Consider the following 12,603-nt stretch of genomic DNA (forward strand, 5'->3'; position numbering starts at 1 on the left):
GGAGGAGACGGGTAGGTGCCCCTATGTGGGATGTCTTGGGTGCTAAGAAGCAATACCATATGGATTAGGCCCTTTTGGCTCCTCACCTCCTGCAATAAACCAATCACAAGAGTTACTTTTAATATGTATAATACTTTCTGGTGTGTCTCTCACCTTCCAAAAAAACAAAACTTTCATATAGAAACCAAACTCAGCCAGAAATCTTTTGCTAACAGATACAGTCACTTTTGTCTTTATTAGTACTTGAGTGCGGCAGGAATAATGAACTGTCAAATGTTACTGTGTTTTGGTTTTTCTTAATGTGGGTCCTGAATGAGCTCAAAGGGACCCAAAAGCTTAAGGAAGGTCTTCAAGCAGCACTTTCAGCCTTTTTCTTAAAAAAAAAGAAAACAAAAACAAACTGCTTGACGCCTAGATCTGGTGCGTGATGCTAGGGGACCATGTCTTCACTGCCGAACGTCGCCTGCCGGACCCTTGGTGGTAGGACGGAGCCCCGACTCGGGCTGCCGGGCGCCAAGCGCAGCCAAGGGGCCCGGGCGCTCCAGCCGCGGCGCCGGGCGCTCCGACCAGGCGGCCGGCAGCCTGCCTCCGCGTCTTTTCCTCCAGTCTTCCTGAGCCGGGTCATTTTCGGGCAGGCCCCCCTCGCGTGGGAGCGGGTGTCAGCTCCAGGGCCACGAGTCCTGGGCTGCCGGCCGAGGGACACCCCGGACCGGCCCCTCCGCGGGCACTGCGGCCGGTGTGACCCGCAGGGCCCGGGCCGGTCCCGCACCCGCAGGCGGGACGGCTGGCCCCAGCCACACGGGTCGGTGGGGAGACGTGGCTCCCAAAGGAAATGGGGTGCTGCTACCAGAATGAGGGTACCAGGTGCGAGGAGACGTCCACCCCTCAGATTTGTGGGTTTCCTATTACGAAATGTGGCCGCACCTACCTTTCTCCTTCGCTGGCTGACAGCCGGGCAGTGAAAAGGTCCACAGGCTGCCCTGGAACCCCGGGGCCTGGGGCCCGGCCCCACCGCCACCCGTCCGCCGCGAGCCCGACGGCGCCGCCCGCCCGCCCGGCGCAGAGCCCCGCGGGCCCGGCTCCGCGCGACGGGCGGGCGGCCGGGGGGAGGGGGGGGGCAGGGCCGCGGGGGCGGGGCGGGGCGGGCGGCGGGGGGCGGGGCCGGGGGCGGGGGCGGGGCCTCGGGGCCGGCGGCGGGGGCGGGGCCGGGCGGCCTGCGGGGGGCGGGGCCTCGGGGCCGGCGGCGGGGGCGGGGCCGGGCGGGCTTCGGGGGCGGGGCCGCGGCTAGGCCGGCCTGCGGCCGATGGGAGGCTGTTCGCGGGCCGCTGCGGGCAGCCCCGCGCCTCCGGAGCCCCCGGCCCGCCGCTGGCTGTGTGAGGAGCCGGGCGAGCCCTCCCCGGGCCCGGGCACCTTCCCGGGCGCGGCGCCCGCCTCGCCGGCTCGGGCGTGCGTCACTCCCCGGGATCCGCGCCCGGAGAGCCCCTGCCCGGCTTCCAAAAAAGGAATTTTCCCTGAGCCGGCGGCGCCGCCGACCCAGCCGCCGCCCCCTCGCCGCGTCCCGGGGCGCCCGCCCGGCGCAGGCGGAGCGGAGCCAAAGGGGAGCCCGGAGGCGCCACCTCTCGGCGCACCCGCGTCCACTCGGGGCCGGCCCTTCAGAATTCGGGGTCCCTGGGCGCGCCGCGGCCCGCCCCTGCCCGGGCCTTTCTGGGAGCCTGGGGCGGCGAGGCCCCCGAGCTCGCTGAGCCGCTCCCGGGGCTCCGGGCTCCTGGGCGCAGGGCGGGGACGGGGGTGATGTCAGCCGGGCCGCTGCCGTCGGAGACCCCGGCGGCGTCTGTGAGACCGCCGATGGGAGAAAACTGGCAGAATTCAGACCTGCTCCGCTTACGGGAAGGGTCCCGACAGGTGCGCTCCGCCCGCCTCCGGTCCGGATCCGGCGACGTGCGCTCCGCACGTGCCCCGCTGTTCTAATCTTAGGCTCCCCGTAACCCGCACTTAGCCCAGGAGCTGGGAGGGAGGCTGGTCCTGCGGTTGGCGGGGGGCGGCCGGCGGGGCAGGGCTGGCTCCAGCGGCAGCCTCAGGGCCTGCAAACCGCTCCGGGCGAGGACCCTGAGCAGGAGGCGCTGCAGGGCCTTAGATGGCTCCGTGACTAAGTTATTAGCTGAGTCCCCGCTGTGGCATGTGTCCCTTTGAAGGGCACTGGGCCTTTCTGCGTGCCCTTGAGGGGGCCAAGTTCCAGAGCTCCAGTTCATTGGCTTCTAGGTCATAATCCGGAAAAAAAGGAAATCGTCCTGCTGAGCTCAGTGCTCTGACCCTTCCGTGTCTGTGCGCCCCTTGGTGTTTATCGGGGTGCCCCCACTTGGGAGGTGCACACCCCCCCACATGCCCTGGGGTGGGCTACATTCAGGGCGCACTTTCCGCCGTGAGCAGAGACCGAGTCCAGGCCTGGCAAGAGCTAAGGGTGTTAGAATGAGATTTTCTAAAAGCCATTACTACCTCAGGGCCGAGGACAGGCTGGTACAGTCACCCTGCTGTGAACAGGCGTCCCTGCCGCAAGTCTCTTCCTTCCTCTATAAAATTAGGATCAAAATGAGGTGGCTCAGGAATTCCATGCCCAGATGGATTTTCTTGGCACAGTTTGTTGTTTTTTTAATACTCACCCGAGGATATGTTTCCATTGCTTTTAGATAGAGTGCAAGCGAGGGAGGGAGAGGAGAAGAGAGAAATAACGATGTAAGAGAGACACATCAGTTGGTTGCTCCTGCATGTGCCGGCAGGCAGGGATCGAGCCTGCAACCCAGGTACATGTCCTTGACTGGGACTCGAACCTGAGATCCTTCAGTGCCCGGGGCCAACGCTCTAACCACGGAGCCACACCGGCTAGGGCTCTTGGCACAATTTTTATTTTATTTTTCTGTTTTTGTCCTTTGTTAAAAATATTTTTTTTTCATTGATTTCAGAGAGAGGGAGGGAGAGAGAAACATTAATAATGAGAGAGTCATTGATCAGCTGCCTCCTGCACACCCCATAGTGGGGCTCGAGCCCGAAACCCGGGCATGTGCCCTGACCAGGTATCGAACCACGATCTCCTGGATCATTAGCTGATGCTCAACCGCTGAGCCACGCTGGCAGGGCAGTTCTTCCCATTTTTAAAGTATCACCCTCTTTGCTGGACATAGGTTATTCTTGAAGAACCAAATAATATCTAGGTTCTAGTTCTAGTTCTGTTTTGCTAGCTGCTTGACTTTTGGGGGAGTTACTGAATATCTCTGAGATTCAGTTTCCTCATCTGTAAAATGGGTTTAATGATATTTTCCCCTCTCACCCACAATGTTATAAGGATCAAATAAGAAACTATGTTAAAACAGGCTGAAAATAGTAATACAAACAAAACCAGTAAGGTTTTATTACATGAGGACAGAAATACACGTAGTTCCTGATCGCTGCAAAAAACGAAAAAACATAACAACCAATAATAAAAATATCGAAAGCCAGTCACAAACATGAGAAGAATAGTTTGTAAAAGCAAACCCTCAAATTAACCCAGGTCGTCGAGCATGAGTCTCTGCCCTGCCACTCAGAGCACACTCATCTCTCACGCTCCCAGGGAGACCGGGTTGTTTCTCCTTCCTGGTGCTGGAGCCGGTGACGGCAGGCTTGGCGTCTTAGCAGACAGGACCTGAGCTGAGCCTTCCGTTCGCATGCCTGGCCTGGCCTGCCTGGCCCAGCCTCAGGCACCCTAGTGATCATCATAACAAGAAAATGACCAGGTAGCCGCTGCCCTTTCAGCAGGGGCCCAAAGTGAGATACATGTAGCAGATCTGGACCTGCCCCACAGCCTAGAGCCTCACCCCGGTGGCCTGCAGAGCAGCCGGCCAGGCAGCAGCTGGAGGAGGGGAAAAGAAAGGCCTGTCTTTTAAGCCACTGCGTCTTGGGGTGGGTGGTGTGCTGGATCACTCAGCAACAGCAAACACAGCCCCCAGGTGCCAGAGGCCAGTGCTTGTCTTAGTTGTCTTGGTTAAAAGGTCCCGTGTCACGTGTTGCTTCTCTCTGCAAAGCATCCCTTCCCATTCTTCAGGTGACACAAACGCCCTTCTATGAGGAACAGCTGGTACCCAACTCTACAGTGTTTGGGTGAAGCTGCCAAAAGTAAAATCGCCATGTGGCCCAGGCTGGTCCAAGCAGCATCCGTGGCCTCTGCCACATAAAAAGCCTAAGAGAAAGATGCAGAGGCCAAACCAAGTAGAAACAGGAGAGAGAGTGAAGGTCCAGCTGCATCAGGGCCCTTTTCGCTCTGGCGGCTGCCCCAGGGCTGTGGGTGGCCCTTCTTTCATTCTCTGAGTTGCCCTTTTCAGGCAGGATCTGCTGTAGGAAGAACAGTCATTCTACACAGTTCAAGCAGAAAAAGATTTCACCCAGGGAGTGAGGTGCTCATAGTCACTGGAAGGGCAGGAGTCAGGGCTGCCTGGATGGCTGCAAAACTGCTCCCCCAAATGCCCATTGGGTCTATGGTTTAAATATAGTTGTATTTGATTTTCATAACAATAGTAAGATCAACATTATCATGATTACTCTACACACGAGGAAGCCTAGAATTTAGAATTTAATTGTCTGTCTCAAAATCCCACCAGTTGCCAGCCCAGGGCTCCAGACACCTCGACCCATCTCTTCTTGGATCTGAAGAGCTGGTGGATGCTGTTCCAGTAGATCCAAACATATAACCTGGAAGGGAGCTTGGCACACAGTAGGCACCCATCAGTGCTTGGAAATAAACATCCTTTACCTAAGGAAAAAGGCAGATGTACCAGAAATTCAATATACTATCTTCAAAATAGCGGACCCATTTATTTTCCCATTTCTTCCTGAAAAGAACAAATTAAAACACAATAGATCTGATACAAACACACCTTTTTTTTCTTTTCTTTTATTAGAAGCATTTAAGAAATGCTTCTACATGAAGCTGGGTGATGGATACATGGGGCTTCAGTATCCTAATCTCTAACTGGTGTATGTTTAAAATTTTCTATAATGAAAAGGGGTTTTATTGATTGATTTTTAAACACTCTCTCCTGCCCAGGACACTGTGAATGAAGCAAACCCATCCTCTAACCACAAATCTGATGGCAGCCCTGCCAGGGCCTGGTCATCTGACTGCCCCAAGCTTAGCTTCCAGTCAAGGCCACCACAGGAATACCCAGGTCTTATTACACGCTGAAGCCCAAGGCTTTCTTTGGGTGCCTCTCCTCTGCGGAGCGTTTGCTCTGCCCTCTCCTCTGGTTGACTGAGGTCAGCAGCTGGCCAAAGCGTCTGACTGGCGCATTGTGCTCCCCTGGCAATGGCAGGGCAGAGCTCAGCTTGTTCTAGAAATAGAAAGTGAACCAAGGGTGCACACATCACCCCAAGCTATGACGTGTAAGTCTTTCTTTTTCCTCCTGGCATCCTCACACCACATTTCCCATGTCCCTAGAACAACAGTCAGGAGCATGGCTGGGTGTCCTCAGCTGTCAGGGTGTCACCCACCTGCTGTGGCATTCCTGGGCCGTGTTGCTGCCTGCCAGGCCTGCGCTGGAGGGCAGATGGCCACATAAAAATAGCCGGGAGCCCTTGAGGTGCCACTTCTCCAGCTGTTCTGTTGAGTGGGAGCCAGATGAGAAGGTGGAGAAGTCTTGGCCTCTGTCAGGGCCTTGGAGAGGAGGCCAGCTGCCCAGTGCGTCCCCAGAGTGGGATGAGCATTGGATAAAACTATTCTTCCTGTTTCATCAGTTTCCAATCAGTTCCATTGCAGCTGAAAAGTCCTGTTGGACTGTGCCAGTATCCATACAGCCCAGGGCTCCAGGGTCCTGCTTCTTGTTTAAGAAGTTAGGGTCCGGACAATGGGGATTTACTAATCAGCAAGTACAAAGTTTCAGTTGGGCAAGATGAACAAGTTCTAGAGGTCTGCTGTGGAACATTGAACCTATAGTCAACGATAACATAGTGCACCCTTCGCTAAGAGAATAGATCTCATGTTAAGTGTTCTTACCCCAATACAATAAAATTTTTAAAAAAGAAGGGGCTAGAATCCGAATGTGTGGCCGGGACAAGTTACTTGGCCTCTCTCAGACTTGGTTTCCTCATCTGTGAAAGTGTGAATAATACCCGCCGTGGGAAAGAGGACCATTAAATGAGATGCATGGGAAAGGGCGGCTCCCTTCCTGGAGCACCGCGGACGCTCAGCGCCAGACTGCTGTGTTTCTGCCTGATTAAACGAAGGAGCCACGTAGCCTATATTTGGGAGCTAGTCACAAAGATACTTAAGTAGGGAAGGACAAAAGAATTGGGGGTTGAGCTGTTAGGGTGGGTGGGGAGAGATGTTTTCTGAATCACTGAGCCAGCTGAGAACCGAGGGAGTGGCAGCCGCAGAATTCCTGATAGCAGCTGAGACAGCTGGGAGCGGGGCTCTCAGCTCCAACAGAGTTCTGCTCTTTAAATAGCTAGAGCTTTACTGTAGAGAAGAAAGAACGAGAACTTTGCATTACTTTGACTTGGCAGTTTGTGATTTGCAGGCGTTTTTTCACCTACATGATCTCCGTGGCTTTCCTAGGAAGCCTGTTAGGCAGAGAGAGTGCCCACCGACCCCAGAGCCTCTGGGCTCGTCAAAGGGAAGGCAGGCCTGGCCCCGCTCCCAGCCCTCCCGCCACGCCCCGCCGCCCTGCACTGGAACTTTCAGGGCCAAGACCACAACAAGATACAAAACTATTCCCACCTAGCCCAGCGGGGAGCAAGAGGAAAGGCATTCGGGCAGATAGCTGGTTAATCATCATGTGTTGTGAACCATTCTGACTATATTTTTAAAATGCCATCTGAATTATACTTTACTCGAGAAAACCCTGGTTTAGGGAGGCATTATAACATTTTCCTTTGTTTCCCATCATAATATGCTGGGTCCTCCTTTCAGAGAGGACAGTTCTGCCCTGCAAATTCCCTGCCATTCTGTTTTCTTCATTTGCAGTCACTCACTGGGTGCAGCTGCGTAGTATGTAATGTGCTGAGTATTGTGGGCAACGTACAGGAAGTCTAGTCACTCACGTTAGATATTTATAATCTCACCCAGGAGGTAAGATTCCTCAATGTGGCACACCTGGGCAATCGGATCATGGGTGGGCTTAGTGAGGGCACAATCATGTGGTGGGTGCAGACCTGCAGGGCAGACAATAAGCTCGATTTTGACGCCTGTATGGTGATGTCATGTCCAACTGGAGTCTGGGACCAGAAAATTTCTGTTACACACACACACACACACACACACACACACACACACACACACACACAACTACCTTTCAGATCACTTAAATCAACTTCTGCTTTGCTTAATGTGGCCTTAATATTTTTATAACCCAATGGGCTCAAAGATACAAGGTTGTCTTCCACAACTCTAGGCCTCAGAGGCACAGCACTCACTGCGGTACACACACTGAGCCAAAGGTGTCGAGTGCTGCTCTGAGCGAGACACCAGAAAGGACTCTACGTGCTCAATGCATAACCTGCCCAACAACCCTGCAGGGCTGGTGTTCTATCCCCATTTCCCCTTGCGGCAGTGCTGAAATTTGAGACACGCTGTCTGACCTGAGCTCCATGAGGCACTAATCCAGCTGCGTCTGCTAGTGAGTTATGTGCTCGAACATCCCAAGGAGAGGACACTGCTGAGATCACACAGACTGGGCAGAGAACACTTGGCAAACGAGACTGCCAGGGCTGGTCCCCTGGACGAAGGGTGCAGGTGAAGTGGCCCTGTGGGCATAGAGCAGTATTAGTGAGTTTCTATCTCAACAGGGCAGTGCCACGGGGCAGACCCTGGGGTAGAGCTGGTGGGAGGGCCTGTTCCTTCCTCAGTGATCGGCAGGGTCTTCCGGGGCCACCTCCACCTCTCTAATCCCCTCTCCTCTAATCACGCCCCCTGCCAGCTGCCCTGAAAAAGGAGGGACAAAGGCTTTGTCTCTTTCTCAAAGAATTCCAGGCTGGGGAGAGGAGGGGAGGAGGCATGGGGGCGGGAGGATCGCCTTCCTCGCTGAGTGGATCTCATCCTCCAGCTGCCCGGAGCTCTCTCCCGCACCGACACTCTCTCTGTTCCCTTTCTGCAAAGGGCACTGACAACATCTATCGAAATGCTTTTGCTCATACCGTTTGGCCCAGTATTTCCTCTTCTAGGAACCCATCTTCAGTTCTAAATTCAAATACTATTTTATGCACAAAGATGTTTACTGAAGCATGATTAGGAGTAGTGGGAAGCCCTACCGGTTTGGCTCAGTCAGAGCCCGGCCTGCAGACTGAAGGCCCGGGTTTGATTCTGGCGGGGGGGGGGGGGGGGGGGGGGGGGGCGTGCCTCAGTTGCAGGCAGCCAGTCAATGTGACTCTCACATCAGTGTTTCTCTCTCCCTCCAGCTCTCTCTGAAAAGCAATGGAAAAAATATCCTCAGGCAAGGATAAAAAACCAAAAAATCATTTTTAAAATAATAATAGTGGGAAACGGGAAGCAACCCAAATGGACAAACATATTAGGATATGCTAGAGCACGTTGGGCAGCCATTAAAAATGCTTTTCATGAAGCATCGTACTAGCACGAAGTTACGTTTACAAAGTTCAGCATTTTAAAGCAGACATGCAATATGAACCTAATTAAATTTAAGAAAACTAGCTGGAGAATAAAAGATTGACAGGAAATGTGTCAAATGTTCATTAATTAATTAATGGTGTTTGGGGGGAGGGAGGTGGTAGTTAACCTTTGTGAAGCTTGCTTGTTATTCCCCTACCCCTTTTTTAAAATTGTGGTTAAAAAGTACATAACATGAAAAGTCCCATCTGAACCATTTTTAAGTGTACAATTCAGTAGCATTAGTATATTCGCACTGTTGTGCAACAGATCTCCAGAACTTTTTATCTTGCAAAACTTATCTATTACTTCCTAATGGAAAAATAATATAAAGACTATTTTTTAAAATATAAACTGCTAAAGGCTAGTCCTGAAAGTCGCCCTGTTTCAGCTGGTTTTAAAAATCCCAAGCTGAAGGCGCCTCTCCTTATTTCCCTTTCCCTCCACCCCAAGTCACCTGGTGGGGCTAGTCCAGAGCCTGCTCTCTGGGCGGCCCCCTCATGTGGCCTCTGCCCCGGCCCATCCCAGTGGGTCTCCCCACTCCTCCACAGGTCCTGGGCTGATTGCCGCTGCCTTGGCCCCCAGTCCCACACACCCTGTTGTGTGTGCTCAAGATAAGGGGCCAGGGTGAGGGGAGGGGGAGGGGGAAGGTCCCAGGAGCGTGGCCGGGGGCTGCTGGGGAAGCTCTGGACCTTTGGGCGGAGAGTCCTCACATCTGGTCTGCTCAGCCCTCACACGTTGCAGCAGAAGAAACAGGCTCAGAGGTCACCCAGCTTGCAAAGGGTTCATCAGGGACTAGACCCCAGGGTGCTGTCACCTCATTCAGCACCTCCAGAACATGCTGAAGACTCTTGTACAGGGCTCGGTACTGTATTAGAAAAAAACGGTCGGTGTTAGAGTTGATTCCGTGACGGGGAAAATAAATGAAGAGTTAGGTTGGGCTAGGAAAGGCCACTTGCTTACAGCTATGCAGGAGGCATGCTGCTCATTTTTGTCTTTTGCTGTCAACACAGTAACAATTCTGTTATGATCAGGCAGGTGTCATCATATTTGCTATGAATTTGATTTACTACACTCAGCTCTACGCATGTGATATGGAGAAAATCCTGAGATGTCTTAAATTAAATTATAGCAAGCCAGAGAGTGGAAGGAAGAGACAAAAAGGGGGATGGGGGAGGGACAAGTTTCCTCTACCCTCAAGGTTTTTCTGTCTGGTCTAATAATCACATAGCCATGAGACAGATTAGCAAGAGAAAATAACCAGATTTAACACATACATACAAAGAGGAATCCTGTATACATGAGAGAGCCTGAGATCCACGTGCGGGAGAGGTTCAGAGATCGAAAGGGGGACTGAGGTATATAAGACACACTGAGCGAGGGACGAGGTAAGGCCCCTTGGGGGCTTCGAAGGCTCATTGCAGTGAGAGCACATTTACAGAAATTAGTAGCTTACCCTGCCACCTAGATAGGTAAGAAGTCATTTCTGCTGATAACTGTTATCATGAGCCAGGCCTCTAATTTAAAGTCTTCTATTTGTTGTTGTTGTTAACCCTCACCTGAGGATATCTTTCCATTGATTTTTAGAGAGTGTGGAAGGGGAGGGGGGAGAGAGAGAGAGAAACATCCATGTGAGAGAGGCACATTGGTTGGTTGCCTCCTGCATGCACCCCGACAGGGCCAGGAAGTGAACCTGCAACCCAGGTATGTGCCCTTGACTGGGAATCGAACCCAAGACCCTCAAGTCACAGGCAAACACTAACCACTTAGCCACACCATCCAGGGCAAACTCTTAGTCAAGGGAGGAGCAGAAGTTCCTTTTCAGCCCACAGGGTCTCAGTTGCCCCTAGCTCAAAATCTTTTTTTTTCTATAGAGAATACTTTTTAATGATTTCAGAAAGAGGAAGGGAGAGAGAGAAAGAGAGAGAGAGAAACATCAATGATGAGAGAGTCATTGATCGGCTGCCTCCAGCACGCCCCCCCACTGGGGATCCAGCCCACAACCCCGGGCATGTGTCCTGACTGAGAATCAAACCATGATCTCCTGGATCACAGGTCAATGCTCAACCGCTGAGCCACACCAGCTGGGCTAGAGAATACTTTTTATTGTACAAGTATCACATACACAACAATTTAATGTGTGAACATTTACAGGCATGGAGTTCAGTTCCAAATCTCCATGCACCACGCCCTCCTGTTTGGGATCAGCCCAACAGGAATGAGGCACAAAGTTACTGCTTTGTGAACAGAGTCCAGCTCAAAATCTTCCTACCGCTGAGGCGCATCTTGGGGGTGGCTCATTCTACAGGAGTCAATCGGTTAACGACTGAAGAACAAAACCAACGAAAGACTGCTCATGCTCCTTAGCGTGTGTTGGAATTATTAAGTGAACTTTTCCCAGGTGGCTGTTTCTGAGATTATCTAAAAATGGAGAATATCTAGGTGCCCTCAGAACCCTGGAGCCTCTGCTTCTTGTTTAGACTCTGGTGCAGGCTGTGGCGGCCTGTCCCAGAACGAGCCCCTTCACCCTCCCCCACCCCCTTTGTCTACAGCTCATGCAAATCCTTTCAGAGCAGCTTACATCTTTCTCTCCCCTACTTGATGTATAAAAATGCTTGCAAAGCCCCAAGGGGACAGACAGGTCCCACGAGCCATGCTGCTGGTGGTGGTTTAGGCTCCGCGTCCCAGGATGGGTCGTCTTTTTTGCCAGCAATGGCCTAATAAACCCTTCCTTTTAAAGAATTTCAGTAGTGGAAGCTAAAATTTTCGTTTAACACGCAAATGTCCCTTCTTCATTGTGTACTTCCCGCACACATGCTCGCTACTTTCTTAGAAACAGAGGAAACAGGACAATCAGGCTGCGTTTTAGATCAGCTGGTTTTGTTTAAGTTAGAACAGGTGTTGATCAGTCACAGGATGTGAGAGCTGCTAGGGAATTTAAAAATCATCTTCTTACTCACAGGCTAACGAGGAAACGGATTTTATCTAAACCTAGAACTTCCAGGATGCAGGGTTAAGAGTCACAGTTAACTTTCCGATTCATTTCCCGCGTAGAACAAAACAGGCTGCAGGCAGCCACACTCCACATGGCCGTCCTCTGGCAGGCACCCGGAGGTTAGCAGATCCCTGACAACAGAAATACTTTCTAATCACACATCCCAGGTCTGTGTATAAAACAGGAGTTTTATTTTCTTCCCAGCCCTTCACACAAGCGGCCCAGGGGCAGCAGGAGTAGGTGTGCCCATCGCCTTAGCGCACCACTGTCCGAATGAACCCAAATGCGGAAGCTCAGAGGGGTGGGCTGAGGGCTGCAGCAGGGCCTGGGCCCAGTGTCCGCGGTTCTTTGGCCCTTCGGCTATTCATCTGCCTGCAGTCGGGCAGTGCAGCAGCTTCGTCTCCCAACCCGGGTGGCGCTTGGCAGGCCAGATGCTCGGTTAACAATGGTGGGGCTGAATTAGATCCAAAGGCTGCCCCCAACTGCCCAGCAAACATCACGGGGGCGCTTCAGAGCTCAAGAGAGAACAGGGGTTCACAACCCCCCCTCTCCACACCTGGGCTCATAGTGGGCCCGAGAGACTGGGCTCTGTCTCCAGAGACCTCCCGCCTCTGGAACCCTTCCCCAAGGAAGTCCCCCTCGGCCGCGGGGCACTGCGCTCACCCGCCCTTTCTCGTCTGCGGTAAGGGAGAGGCCCGTCGCCCACACCGTGCTTTGGCAGCGGCCTCTTACCTACAGAACCTGGAGGCTCTGGCCAGGCTCCTGTGTCCTCTGCTCACCGAGCTAAACCACTGGGAGCTCTTTCCCACCACCATCATTTGATTTCAGAAGTTTTCAAACCCGTAGGAAAGTGGAAAGAATAACAAAACGAACACCTCTGCTCTTCATCTAGAGCCACCTATTGTTGACATTTTGCCCACTTGTGCTTCCTCTTTGTATCCTCCCCACACACACCCTTTTTTATGAAGCGTTTGAAAGCAGG

General features: G+C 52.9%; 1 long non-coding RNA gene across 1 annotated transcript; it reads right to left on the reverse strand.

Annotated features, from left to right (window-relative positions):
• Positions 1-3,379: 3,379 nt before the first annotated feature.
• Positions 3,380-6,590, reverse strand: LOC107525186 (uncharacterized). The gene is made up of 2 exons (XR_001602037.2): positions 5,518-6,590; positions 3,380-4,780 (listed from the first exon to the last, which is right to left on the reverse strand). It is a non-coding gene; the product is annotated as an uncharacterized LOC107525186 (long non-coding RNA).
• Between the last annotated feature and the right edge of the window lie 6,013 nt (positions 6,591-12,603).

This window comes from Miniopterus natalensis, chromosome 7 (genome assembly GCF_054644295.1).
Source record: "Miniopterus natalensis isolate mMinNat1 chromosome 7, mMinNat1.hap1, whole genome shotgun sequence".
NCBI classification, from domain to species: Eukaryota; Metazoa; Chordata; class Mammalia; order Chiroptera; family Miniopteridae; genus Miniopterus; species Miniopterus natalensis.